At 33.1% G+C, this 14,004-nt stretch overlaps 1 protein-coding gene across 2 annotated transcripts in view; it reads left to right on the top strand.

Moving 5' to 3' along the window:
- Positions 1-7,342: 7,342 nt before the first annotated feature.
- Positions 7,343-14,004, top strand: part of LOC145732234 (uncharacterized) — a 69,963-nt gene continuing 63,301 nt past the window's right edge. For both annotated transcript variants that reach the window (XM_081984366.1, XM_081984358.1), the window contains exon 1: positions 7,343-7,505. The gene's annotated coding sequence lies outside the window, so the exon portion shown is untranslated. The remainder of the gene's footprint in view (positions 7,506-14,004) is intronic.

Genomic DNA, 14,004 nt, shown 5'->3' with positions numbered 1-14,004 from the left:
CTGGCGTATTTGTAACACTTTGTATATACTTTTATATGTCGATGGACAGCCAATAAAATAAACTTTCCATTGACGTAGAAAAGTCGGTTGGTTAGTGGTACCGTTTGGCCACTAGAGGGCGTCAACTTTCGGTGTATCCTTTTGTTTAGTATTCAAAATTTTTACTAATTTTCAATTAATTTAGTAATTTTCACTAATTTTTTTATGTACTTTTTTGATGCATTCTTTCGTTCAATCGTCAATAGCTAGCTTATTTTCCACACTTTTTAAAAACTTTTATATGTCAATGTATAGCCAATGAAATAAGCTTTCTATTGACGTATAAAAGTTGATGGGTTAGTGGTACGGTTTTGTCGCTAGAGAACGTGACATTTTTTAAAAGAAAAATTACAAAATTCATAATTTTTCATTGTATTCCAACGGAATTCCTTGAAATTACCAAACTTTATTTATGTTTAAATTTGAATGGTAGATGTATAGAAAAAATTATTTTATTATTTTTTTTTATAATATAATTTAGACGTTCCCAATTCTATTAATAGTTTTCAAAATACCAATGTCCTCCAGTAATGCCCATTAATTCCTAAAATGTGTACACCATGACGCCCCAGCGGTTTACCCCTCGACTACAGACCTAAATGTGCAATACACAAGAAAACTAAAAAAAATGCGAAATATGCATTTGTGCATATAATCGGTAACTAAATAATGACAATTTTTTTTAAATCTTATTATTAATTTTAACTAATGTAACCATGTGACTAATTTTTGTGTACTTGTGTAGTGTCATTCTAACGCAAACTATTCGCTCTATCCAAAAACTGAAAAATCCAACATTGCTGTCTTAAAAAAACTGAACGATAGCGATATTTAATGTACGGTATCTTGCTTGTCTTAAAAACGGCTCCTATTATTGTTTGCGATATCTCAAAAACGTAAATTCCAATCATTAATTTGAAGCCAAACTTAAAATCAACGCTTAAATTCTCTTAAATGTTCTCAGGTTAACCTTTTTCTCAAATTGGGACACATTATACTTTGTATCTTCTCCAAAACTAGACTTATCATTATTCTAATAACTAGATTGTAGTTGTCTTTCCATGCAATCTAAAATCCATTTTGGTAATTACGGTGTTTCAAAACGGTGCAGTATAATATGTGGTTACATTTAAAATTCCATATGCAGTGAAATAACAATACTCAATGTCGTTTGCCTTGTTTGTGTTTAATAAAATATAGTATTGGGTCTGTGTAAACATATCTTCCTGAATTTCCTAGAAAATAAAACCCAACATCTTATAAGGATTCGTTTTTCCAAACTGCAATAAGGGCACCGGGGTTTTGTTTCAATGTTGTTGGTTTTCACAAATCCTAAATCATGTAAACGTGTTAGATTACTGAAGCTTTTTCGTGAAAATGTTATCTTAATTTGAGAATGGTTTGGGGGGTTGGAAACTAGCTAATTTTCATGTTTATACGAGGGAATGTTCTTGTTTACGCAGCACGCGTGCACGGAATGAGAATCTTTAATTAATTGTAAAGTAAAAATAGATTCACTTATACTGGTGATTAGTTTACTCGGTAACAAAAGCAAAGATACTTATCCAACCAGAATAAATAAAGCTTTTAGCAAATTTGAAACGTATAACAAACAGGAATTTCGGGATTGTAGCCCTTTAGAAGCATATATAACCGCACAAAATAGTATATTCTATATTAAGAGCGGAAAGTACATATTTGCCGCTTGCACATGAAAATTGCAGCTTGAGGCAAAGCCGAAAAAGTTGGTGAGTAGATTGATACTAGAAAGCGAAAACGCTCTAGAGCAGAAAATGAATCACTTTCTGCGCACGTGCGGCGATTAACCATTTTCTGCTTTGAAATGGAAGCGTACATATGGTACTTTCAAAGTCAGTCGTCGAAAAAATCAATTAAGATGTTGTCACAGCCGAAAAAATATTCAAAGTTGCTAGAAAATGAAAACGAAAATCACACTTTCCCATATTGAACTGTAGGTTTCGTCAAAGTCAAAATGACCGGTGGAAGACATCTTTGAGTGATGTTTGAACTTGACTAACGTTTTTTTTCATGAGTTTGCCGCCATTTTGATTGAAACAAAACGGCCATACTGGAACCACTTGCAAAAGTTTGATCCCAGAAACTCAACTATCAAATGCAAAAAGAATAGAAAAAGTCAAAATATACAGGGTTAGGTCAAAAATTAATTGCGTACAATCTAATTTGTTCAGTACGATTTTATGTTGTTATTATTGACTGCATCCCGTACAAATAAGTAAATGAAAACCATTTTATAGTTGAAATTTCGTTTTTTTTTACTCTCCAATAATAGGGCTTCTTGGATTTTTTGAGTATGTGGTACTAGATATTCACAATACAGGGTATGTCACAAATAACTTAAATTCATATCGAACGGCTACGTTTGTTATGATGGGGTGTCCGAATTTAGTTTCAGATTTATATTATTATCTTGTATTAAAATTTTGTATCAAATTTGGAAGCTACAGATTCTATATTAACTGCAAAAACAGTGAGTTTGCTACCAAATGCAAGGCTGTTCTCAGAAAAATCAGTATGTAAGAAACCGATTAACTATGTAACTAAAGTGGTAGTTGACTTATTTGTGGGCAATTACATCTTTGGTGGAACAGAACCAACTTGTATGCTGCCTGCAATATATTGGTGATAATGAAACTTATTATCTGACATTTTTTTCACTCTCACACAAGTTTTATTAGGGTCATTCAATTGTTGAATTGTTGAAACGCAATTGATAGATTCTGTAGAAGACTTCCACAGACCGAAAAGAGAATAGAAGCTTCCGAAATGTACGTGTATAGACGAATGCTGCGAATTTCATGGATACAAAGGACCACCCTCGATAAAGTACTCCAGCGCATGCACAAACAAAAAGAACTAATGAGCAGCATCAATGAAAGAAAAATGCAATACCTGTTTCATGTGATGAGAGGTGATAAATACGAAATACTACGCCTCATAATGGAAGGCAAAGTACAGGGAAAAAGATCAGAAGGAAGACGCCAGAACTCATGGCTAAAAGATGGTTCGACCGCTCATCTGCAGAAATCCTTCGTGCTGCAGTTTCCAGAACTACAATTGCAATTTGGATTGCCAACCTTCGGCAGGAGAGGGCGTGATAAGAAGAAGAAGTAGAAGACTTTTCCCAGAATAATACATCATAATGCTACACATCCTAATATTATATCCTTTAAACTACGTCCTTACTTATTGTTACTAATTCTGTGTCTAAGTTACAAATCCACTTAATAGTAAGTTGTATGTCCTAAACATAATTTAGACCGAAATGATAACATCAATTCGGATAAACTAAACAATCGTTTATGTATCTATACAGTGCCTCAAGGCTATTAAAGCGTATAAAATAAACCTTTTTGTTATTTTAGAGCCAACTAATATTTGCGAGAGGTCACCTGAATATTATTGTTCCATAAAATGTAATAATATCGAAATAATCTCACAAGACCCAATCGGCTGTCATGGTTAATATCTGTAAATCACTGTTAACTATTAATTGAGTTTGATGATCTGTATGTATACCAATATTGCAGGCAATTTATTCAGTGCTAGTAGAATTGGCTACGAAAAGCATTTTTACATTTTAGAGGCATTTTTATTGACTATGCCTTATCTCATTAATCTATTTAGGAGCTATGACATTTATGAGTAAGAGAGTACATGAAACATACTCGAAATCATTGGGAGAATTTAAGACTTTAATAATAAAGGAAGTGTCATTTGGAGGTAAAACTACCGGTCCAACGTGAAAAAATAAAAACTTATCTTAAATTAATTTCTTTGAAGCCTGTAAAGTATTATTCCGTTTTCTATAAAATGCAGCAACCAAGTGTAACCTTATGTTGTTTACGAGTGGAATTCTGCTTTTAAGTCATGCAATCAGTTCCTGTTTCCTGACGGCATCTGCCTGGAGTTAAAATGTTGACATTTTAAGGTCTCTTAGATAAATTACTCCTAGTGCAGTCCAGTTGGATGGGCTACACATATTAACCATTAAGCACAGTCCTCTCTAATCAAGAGAATTTAAAAAAAATATATATTATAGAAGTAAACGTCGTACTTATAATATAATCACTTTCCATTAATAACTATCGTTCAACTGGAATCAAACTCCTGCCTTGAAAATTTGTTAATAGTATATTACACGAATAATCAAACAATAATAGCTTTCTCCCTCGACCGATTGAAAACTTTCGTTCTTGTGCGTCAGGGACATCTTAATTACCCTTGTACTATATAATATACTATTTTTTACGACTGTTCAATAATATGTTTAATAATGACTCTCTCTGAATACATAATAACGCCTATTCAGTTATTAATCACGGACACCAGACAGATCAATTAGCGGACGACACCTATTGTCGCGTTTCACAGCTGCTAATATTTTAATTTGTGTGTGATAATGTGTTAATTTATAGAATGCCTTTTATCAAACAGAGATTTTCTCTTATAATAATGGAAATGCGTAAACTAATTTTCTATAAACATAAAGACCCAAATTACGAGCCGCCCATTCATCTGCGCGGGATGCGCACTTAAAAATGGTTGACCAATATGGCGACTGTATCAGCTCCCCTTACAAAACCAGTTACTCTAAAATGCCATGTTTTGAATGTAACGTAATAGAACTTCATAGTCAACAATTTTAAAGGAACATGGTGTGTGAATGGTGCAAAATAAATAGTATGGTATAGGTAAGAATGGAGTTTCTCGTAGGAAAAGTAATGTTTCTAACTCTGCAAAGTGTCTTGTATATTCGGCCATCGAGTGTACAAAACGTACTTTCTCCTTCTTCTTCTTCTTCATCAGGCATCTTGCATCCGTTTTTGGGCATAGGCCTTTCCGTGTCTCTTCCGCTTCTGTCTGTTTTCCAAACCAGCTTCGACCTACTTCTTGATATCATATATCCAGCGTCTTCTTCTTCAACTTCTTCGCGTTGTTTCTCTGCCACCCCAAAAACACTGATTGTCCATTTTCACTGTTCTGGCGTGCAATGTGCCCTACTCAGATCAACTTCAACTCAGACATTCGTGATATTGCGTCTGTAACTCTGTTTTTTTTTCTAATTTCTTGATTTCACACTCCCTCTAAGGGAAATCTCCAACATAGCACGTTCCATAGCTCTCTGAGCCACCCTAAACCATGTACCATCATCATGTTGTTGTCCAATCCGTACGTTGTCACCTGCAGAATGCATTTATTATAGACCTCTCGTTTCAGAGAGTTCATTGGGATGTCAGTGTTCTGCAGTATTTGTTTAAGTATACCGAAAGCAGCCCACGTGAGTCTCACTCGTCTAGTTATCTCTACTGTTTGATTTTCTATTCCTAGTTTAATTGTATGACCTAGATCAACAGCATTCAGAATAGCATTCTCATTCTCTTCAACTATCTGATCGTCTATGTTGATATGAACATTGTCGGGGTTCATTGTTTTGGTCTTGCTCATGTTCATTGTCAGCCCTATACTTTTAGAAGCTTCATTCAATGGAGGCAACATTTCTGTTAGTTCGCATAAGTTGCTGGAAATGATGACAATGTCATCTGCAAAGTGTAGATTATTTAGAAATGATCCATCAATCTTTATTCCCTTTTGTTCTCGCTGAAGTTTTTTGAAGAATCTTCTAGAGCCAAAGTGAATAGCTTTGGCAATATTGTATCCTCTGGTCGTTAATTTTTACTTGGCTTACGTTGTTGAGGGCATTTAAAAAGGACCAAATATTTGTATAGAATCAAATGCCTTTTAGAAATCAACAAATGCAAGGTATATGGGAATGTTGTATTCTATTGTTTTATTCTTTGCCACTTTAGGAAATATACTATTTTGATTGGCTTTGACTCATCCTGCCATTCAACCTACAATTCACCTACTACATCAATTAGCAATACTTGTGATTAATATTTCTATTAAAAATCACTATAGCATTGCTATCAAAAGTAGAATAAAATAAGTATTATTATATCTGGCCAAAAATCCAAACATTATCTAAAAAGTTTACCATATTTAATTTGATAGTGCAACTTGATGGCAAACATAAAATAACGTTAACCTAACATAGGCAAAGCAACTAATAAAACTTTATCTAATCAATTTTCCCAAAAATAATGCAGTCAATATTAAAAATATATACGCAGGGAGCTGTTCACGCAAACTTATACTGATTTATGCAAATTATAGCAAAAATCAAATCAAATTGGGATGACGTCAGCACCGTTACCGTGCACTGTACTAAATACTTTAAGTTTTATAAATTCATTTGTATATTAGCAAATAGTATTTAAATTTTCATTGTGATTTTGTTATATGGAAAAACAAAGACATTTTATTTCATTTTTAGTTATTTCCAACTAATTTTCTAATAAAATATTATTGTAAGTAAAAGTAGTAAGTAAGTTCCGTTTGTGAGTCTCTACAAACAATTAATAATGATGCATTTTGTGTGTGTGTTTATTTTTTTTGCTTGTTTCCAAATAGCGTCAATGCATCTAAAATATTTTCAGATCATCAAACACTCTTATTTTGTTATTTATTTATCTGTTTTTTTTTTCACAGTCATTACTGGATTGTGAAAAAAAACATAACGTTAGCCAAGAGTATGCACCATCCATCTAAACAAATTTCCAAACAGTTCAGATTTGAAAATCCAAAACCAAGCTATAATAAATTTGTTTTCTTTTTAAAAATAGAGAACATTGTGTAATATTTATCGCAAAAATGAAATAATGAATACAATTGGTTGCAACATTTGGTTGCAAATTGGTAACTCTTTATGTGGTATTGTGCAAGTTCTCTTGAGGGAGATACTTTAGTCTACAACTTTGTTATACATTCCCTAGAGGGTTACAGAGCCTATGTTACACTAAATAAATATCCAACTGTAGAAAACTTCTTTTCAATCATGTTATGCATACTAAAACGGATAAAACCTTTGAGACTTTAATTTCACGCAAGCATGATTCCTTACACTATTTCGTTAACTTTGGAAAAAAGTAATGTCGATACCTCGAATGTCGCTATCAAACCGAAAAAAACAATGAAACTCGACAAGACGGCCGATAATAAAACTTTCTAAAAGCTAATAAAAACTTTAACATTTTCATGAATAAATCGTACGAGTTTTACGATGGGACCTATAGGCCCCATTTAATACCGGCGTATATTAAAGTTCCAAGACCACGATGAGTGCACGTAAAGTCAGTCGCAACAGGCGACGCCAAAAATCGACGCTTCTCTACATCCGAAGCTGACTCAGTGTAACGTCGCGACGCCTTCAACGTGGTCGGGGCAATTACGACGCCGCTTGGACACTTGTTGAAGTTCTGCACGCGCGATTTACTTTTCTAGTGGACCGTTTTAAAACGACTTTTTTCTGTTATTTTTTGAAAGTTTAATGGCCAAATTTTATATAAAAAAGTTGAAATATTAAGGTAAGAGTTATGAGATAGAAAATAATGTCGTTAAGGAAACTGATAAAAGTTAAACAAAGCAAAACAAATTTGTTATACTGAAAAAAAAACAATAAACATACAGTTATTAAATATCAAAAATATTTAAAAAAATAAAAAATAAATGTAACCTTTCTTATTTTATTAAAAATGATAGTATATTAGAAACATTTTAATAAGCTTCCGTTTACTGCACTAAATCTAGAACTAACAAAATTTAAATTCTTTTTAAAATAATAAAAATGATTGAGCTAATGTTTTGTTGACTTTGATTTGTCAAATCTAAAAGGTTATTCAAAATGGTCGAAAATTTGAAATTGATGAAGATTTTGCAGCTTATATTTTTGTCTTTAAAAAGAGTTTAAAAAAAAATATTATTAGTTTTAAAATATTCTTATAAAAAAGCGAATATTAAAAAGTGAGGTAAATGTTATACTATTTTATTTTTTTTTAAATAACCCATTACCTGTATTTTAACAGCGTATTCTACAAGAAAAAAAATTTGTTTGCTATATGTGTATGTATAAACCATAGTTTCGTTGGGGAAATACAAGATATTAATATTTCAATGAACGAAACTAATTTTTTCGACGACTTACTTTGAAAGTACCTCATGTACGCTTCCATTTAGAAGCAGAAAGGGGTTATTTGCCGCGCGCGAGCAGAAAGAGAGATTTTCTGCTCTAGAGCGTTTTCGCTTTCTACTAACAATCTACTCACCAACTTTTTTCGGCGTTTCCATAACAACGCTTGACATACCTGTTTGAAATAACCACATTCCGTCAAAGTGATTTATCGGTGACAATGAGTTCGAGCGACGAAAATGATGTGAGTTGTCCTTCTAATCCACCCCACAGCAGTCGTCGAAAAAATATCGTCTATATTTCGAGCCAAAAGTACTTTTGCCGCTTTTACATGATTGCAGCGTTCGGCTTCGCCTCAAGCTGCAAATTTCATGTGCAAGCGGCAAATATATACTTTCCGCTCTTAATATAGAATATACTATTGCCTATGGTTTCCATACCGCTGAACATTTTCACGAAAGTTTGTAGACATATATAATCAGTAAAACATACTTTTCTATAACCTTTTTACAACCCTGTGGATTGAACAGCTTATTATGTAAAGAATGCTTAAAAGTATACAGGGGTAATTAAAAAGTCCCTTTTTTGCATTTGGTTAAATGTAATTTTTAATGCTTCTTTCACACTTTATCCAGGCTTAGGACTGGTCCAATTTGTGCGTTATAGTAAACCGGAGGGTGTTTAAGGGTCAACTATTCAAAAGAATCACAACAACAATAAATTAACGAACGATATGTATGAAGGTAAAGATTCAAAACACCAAGAATATAAGAACCTGTAAAGCAAAAACATTTTCAAAATTGTTTTAGTAACGCGTGTGCCCTCCACGCGCCCTAATCACGGAAGTTATCCCTCTCCTCATGCTTCTGATGACATTATCAATCATGTCTTGAGGCAGATTGTCCCGAATCTCAACCATAGCAGCTGCTACTTGTTCGGGATTTTGAACTGCAGGAGTTATGGACCTTAATCGTCTACCTAACATGTTCAATCGGATAAATGTCTGGAGAACATGTCGGCCACGCCATTGTTCTTATTCCGACGACATTCAAAAAGTCGGAGACACAACGAGCCTTGTGAGGGCGGGCATTGTCGTGCATTAGCAAAAAGTTTTCTCCGATATGGGGGGCGAATGGTACGACATGCGCTTGCAGAACATCATACGCACAAGCATATTCCACCCCAGACCATCACTGAGGCTCCACCATAGGAAACAGTATGAGTAAAACTAAATTGTTCATCTTGTTCTCCTCGGCGGCGATATAACCTTTCCCTGCCGTCGATGGAATTAACACAAAATTGACTCTCATCTGTGAACAAAACAATTTTCGTGCTCCCTAGCAAAGCCTAGTCTGGCCACACGATGACGTCGCTGAAGTAATGGAGCTTTCTTGGTTGTATAGGCCTTCAAACCAACTTCCTTCCTTAAGCCTTCTGCTAATGGTCCGAGCACTTGTTCTTCTTCCACGTACTTCTTCCAGTTCGCTTCTTAGTTGCATACTGTTTTACGCCTATTCAATAATTTTTGTCATATAAGTCTGTCATCTCTAGCCGTGGTTGACCGTTTACTCTCCCGTTTGTCAGTAGAAGCCATATCACCCATGTTGGATTTGTAAGAATCAAAATGATGAATGTTCTTGACTTTCGCTTGACAAGAACGAATGACGAATACCAAATTTGATTAGGAAACCATGGCAATAGATTCCTCTAAAACAGGTGTGGAAAAATAAGATCAATATCCATATTTTCTTCAAAGCCCTGTATTTTCTTTAATAATTGATATATCTGAGGGAATAAAAAAGGAAAATGTTCAAAAAATAACGGGCTACAATTTGATGTTATAAACTCTTTTCAATTCTTAATTGTTTTCTCCACATGGTGCCTCAAAAAGCACAGAAAATTCCTTACTTCCTTTTCGTCCCTGTATATGACATAAAGACAAACCATTTAAAAATCGTAATAAGACAGATGTATTCTGGTATTCATGAAGAATCAAGCTACAATTCATAAAAAAGATGATCAAAATCGAGCGAAGGATTGAAGAGGAAATTGATGTTAAACTAAGTCTAAATTTTGACCGTTCCTCCATAGGCGTTAGGAAGAGTATAATCTTCTTTCTAACACCCTTGGTACATAGTTGGCTATTTCCCACCTTAGTGCGGAAAAATGATTTCTTTACGCACTAGTGCGGAAAAGCCTTTATTTCGAGAACAAAAATAGTGCGGGAATGTTATCATTTGCGCACGCTTGTAGAAAAGGGTTTTTTTGTATGACGTCTATATTGCTAATTATAGAACCTGAAATACCCTAGCAGACTGACACATGTCACTTTACAACTTAAAATTTTCTGAACTTAAGTTTTCTTGAATTTTTGTCAAAAGCATTGGTTTGTGATTACTACCGTTGATTTTCTATTTTGAAATCTTCCTATTCGTATAGCAAACTATTTTTTTCTGAATTTTTCGACATAGCACGTGGTCTTGCTACACCCGGTACAAGGTACCGAATCTAATGGTTCTCAAAAAATAAACTAACTATTGACCAAACTAATGTCGTGCAGTTTAGCACTAAACTGACTGACTTTTTAGGCCCATTGATAAATTTATCTAGTTCAAACAAGTTCTTCTTTCGTGATGACAGATCAATAAAAATCAACCAACGCCCCTGATTTAAACAGCTTTTCGTAATAATTTTACTAGGATAATTTAAAAATAGAAAAAAAGTGCTTAATGTCAAGCTCACATCAATTATGAAATGACTTTGATAACATCTTGCTTTATAGGTCAATGGTTTTACGAGCTGTTTGTTACATGGTGCTGTCTAAATGTCTTTCAGAAATGTTGAGAAATATAGACGTTTTTAGTTACCTTTGTGAGTTTTAAATTTTTTAACGCTTGCTGCTTGCTGATATTGATAACTAACCATCTATTATACTGGGTGGTTAATTTTTATGTGACCAAATATATAAAATACTAAATCCAATAAGTCTTCCTTTTCAAAATACTGGGTGTTAAACTTTCCTAAAACCGTGATAATGTAATAAAAATATTGTATGGTGATCTACTAGCTAAAACATATTTATTATAACAGTATTTTGGAAGCACGAAGCCTTAGGTTCGTACTGTCATTAGTGTCATCCATACCAATTAAAACTTATAAACCCTGTATTATTTAATCGTAATGACACTCATCAAAACTGAAATAATATTTTGAATGAATAAAATGAACAAATTTTTGTACTTTCTAAAATTTCTCTCATCTGAATGTGTCATAAATTGTTCAATTTTGTTGATTTTACTTCTGAATATTTCCCTCATGTGTTAAATGTCCCATATGAGCAGTGCATTTTCACCAGAATGACAGCGATAATTGCATTCTAAAGTGATAATTGCATTTCGATAATTGCACTGTACGTATCTATAACGACTGCATTGTTGTAGAGCCTATTGCTAGTATACTAATTGTTGTCTTTGCGCAGTTTTTTGACTTTTTATAACCAAACAATGTCAAACGCGATGTCAACAATAAATTAATGAACGGTTTGGAACTTGTTCATTGAGCTCCATTGAGCAATCTATAGTTGCAGCAAAACCAAAACATTTTCTTTATTCGGGAAATATTCCCCAAAATTACATTCGTGCCTTAAAAATGACCTGATAATTCTGCGTTCAAACTTGTTATCTTTGCAAACTGCATTCGGTCATTTTCATATTTTTTTCTAAAAAAGCCCTCCACCTTCGGTGTCGGGCTCTTTCGCCAAAAAAATATGAAAATAAACTCATGCAGTTAAGAGATAACAAGTTTTCATGCAAAATTATCGGTAATTTTTATGCACTTGTGCAATTACCCCCGATAATTGATTTTATCTGCGGGTTAAGCTAGGAAAAATTAAGATTAATGAAAACAGTGCCTGACAGTGTCGCTAGTAATCTCGTATGAAAAACGATTTGTAGGAGTATCGATTTATTGACGTATGAGACACACTATACTGTGTTATTTGAGAGGTAACGTAATTTTTAATGCCCTCACTGACCTTAAACTAATAACTACCATACTCGAGAAAGTTTTAATTATTTCTAGCTTACTTTGGCTCTGGCTGTAATAATAGGTAATGTGCTTCTGGTTTTTAACAATCATCGTATTTCCTGTTAACAGCTCTACGTCCAGGAAAATTTTAACAGAAACTTAAATTTGGCTTTATGGTATATTTTATCTGGAGTAAAAATATCATCATCATAAGTAGGGTTTGATGGTATATTCTGTGGTAATGACGTCATTATTCGATGTTAGGACGAATATTAGTAAACGTATTTAACAAATCCTGTAAAAAGCTGCTCTCCTAAAAAAAATTATTTCGACGTCGTAGACCGTGTTCTGGTGATCACAAGAGTTTATTAATTATTGAATATACTACCAAATCAATAGTTAATTTTGATCTAATGAAATAGTTTAAATTAGCAAAGTTGCTGTATTTTTTTCTGGATCCTTGTCTCAAGTTTTTTCGTAAAACTAGAAAACGAATAAAATTAAAAAATTGTTGTTTTGTCAATTTTCATAAAAAACAATAAAAATCAACGTTTGAAAAAAATTCAAAACTATTTTTTTTTTTGTGAGAAGAAAAAAAGAATTGACAGAATACAAAAAAATAAGAACAACTGACAGAAGAGAAGAAAAGATAATTGATAGTAGAAAAGAAAAATTGAAAAGAAAGAAAGTTTTGAAAAGTAAAAAAAATACTGAGAACAATAGTGAGAAACACAAGAAGAGACAGAGTAAGAAATTAAAGTCTTAAAATTAATGGATATTATTTTACTTATTCTAATAGATTAAAGTAAGAAAAATTACAAAAGGATAAGAAAAGAAGAAGAATTTTAAAGAAAAGTAGAATAATTAACAGAAGTGAAGATAAATTAAAGAGTCTAACACTTAAAATGGAATATTGTATATGTCATATAAACAAAAAAAAATACAACTTTATTTATTGTAACAGTGGCTCATATCTGCCAGTATCTTTAATTTGCCTACATTCTTTGAATTTTGTTGCTTTTAAACGTGTAATAGTTTTATCCGATTTTCTTAAAATCATCTATCAAATATTACATTACAACTTAAGGATCAATATTCGAAACATATAATTGTGGTAACAAACTGTTGTGGTAAGAGAGATTTTCAAAGAAGAGACAACCAATTATTTGGGTTCACACAATCCCTCATCCAGCAAATTAGTTGACCTAAATCTTCAATTTCCTTACTCCTAGAGTAAGTTTCATCTACCTCAACTGTATAACTTAATCCCTACGTTATAGCAGCACTACAAATTGAATTGCATCACTTAACCTATTAGCGGTAATGACCCATATGCATGTTAATACTATAGAGCTGTTAGAGTGCTGAGTTAACTTGCACGCGATAATACAAATTTCCTAACAAATCGAGCTAATTATTGTAGTAAACGACTCTCGATTGTATTCAATACTCGAACTGCCTTTTGGCAAATTGGAAACTGCGGCAATGCAATTAGGCAACTTCTTATAAAACTTTGTCGAAGTTTCACCCCTCCATTATTTTACACGCCTTGAGTTGCTCGTCATCTGCCAATAGACTGATTAGTCGAGAAACTGCGACGTGATCTTGTTTTGTCGCTTTGAAGTTAACAAAATAATTTGTTACTACTTATAATTACAATTTTAGACTTTTTTTAAGTAGAAGTGAATGAAAAACGAAAGAAACAAAGTTGGTAAAGTTATAGATTCAGTTACAGGGAGTACAGAGAATTTCCAAAATATTTAAAGATATACAGTGTTGCTATAGGCAAAAGATAAATATGGATATTTTGCTGTATCAAATGGAAAACTCCCTAAGTTTTTTTTAGGTTATGATGCTTGATGATCATATGA

The sequence above is a fragment of the Ips typographus genome, linkage group LG1 (genome assembly GCF_016097725.1).
Source record: "Ips typographus isolate SLU linkage group LG1, UJ_Ityp_2.0, whole genome shotgun sequence".
Classification (NCBI taxonomy): Eukaryota; Metazoa; Arthropoda; class Insecta; order Coleoptera; family Curculionidae; genus Ips; species Ips typographus.
The sequence above is the reverse complement of the archived record's forward strand: the minus strand, read 5'-3'. Positions and strand labels throughout refer to the sequence as shown.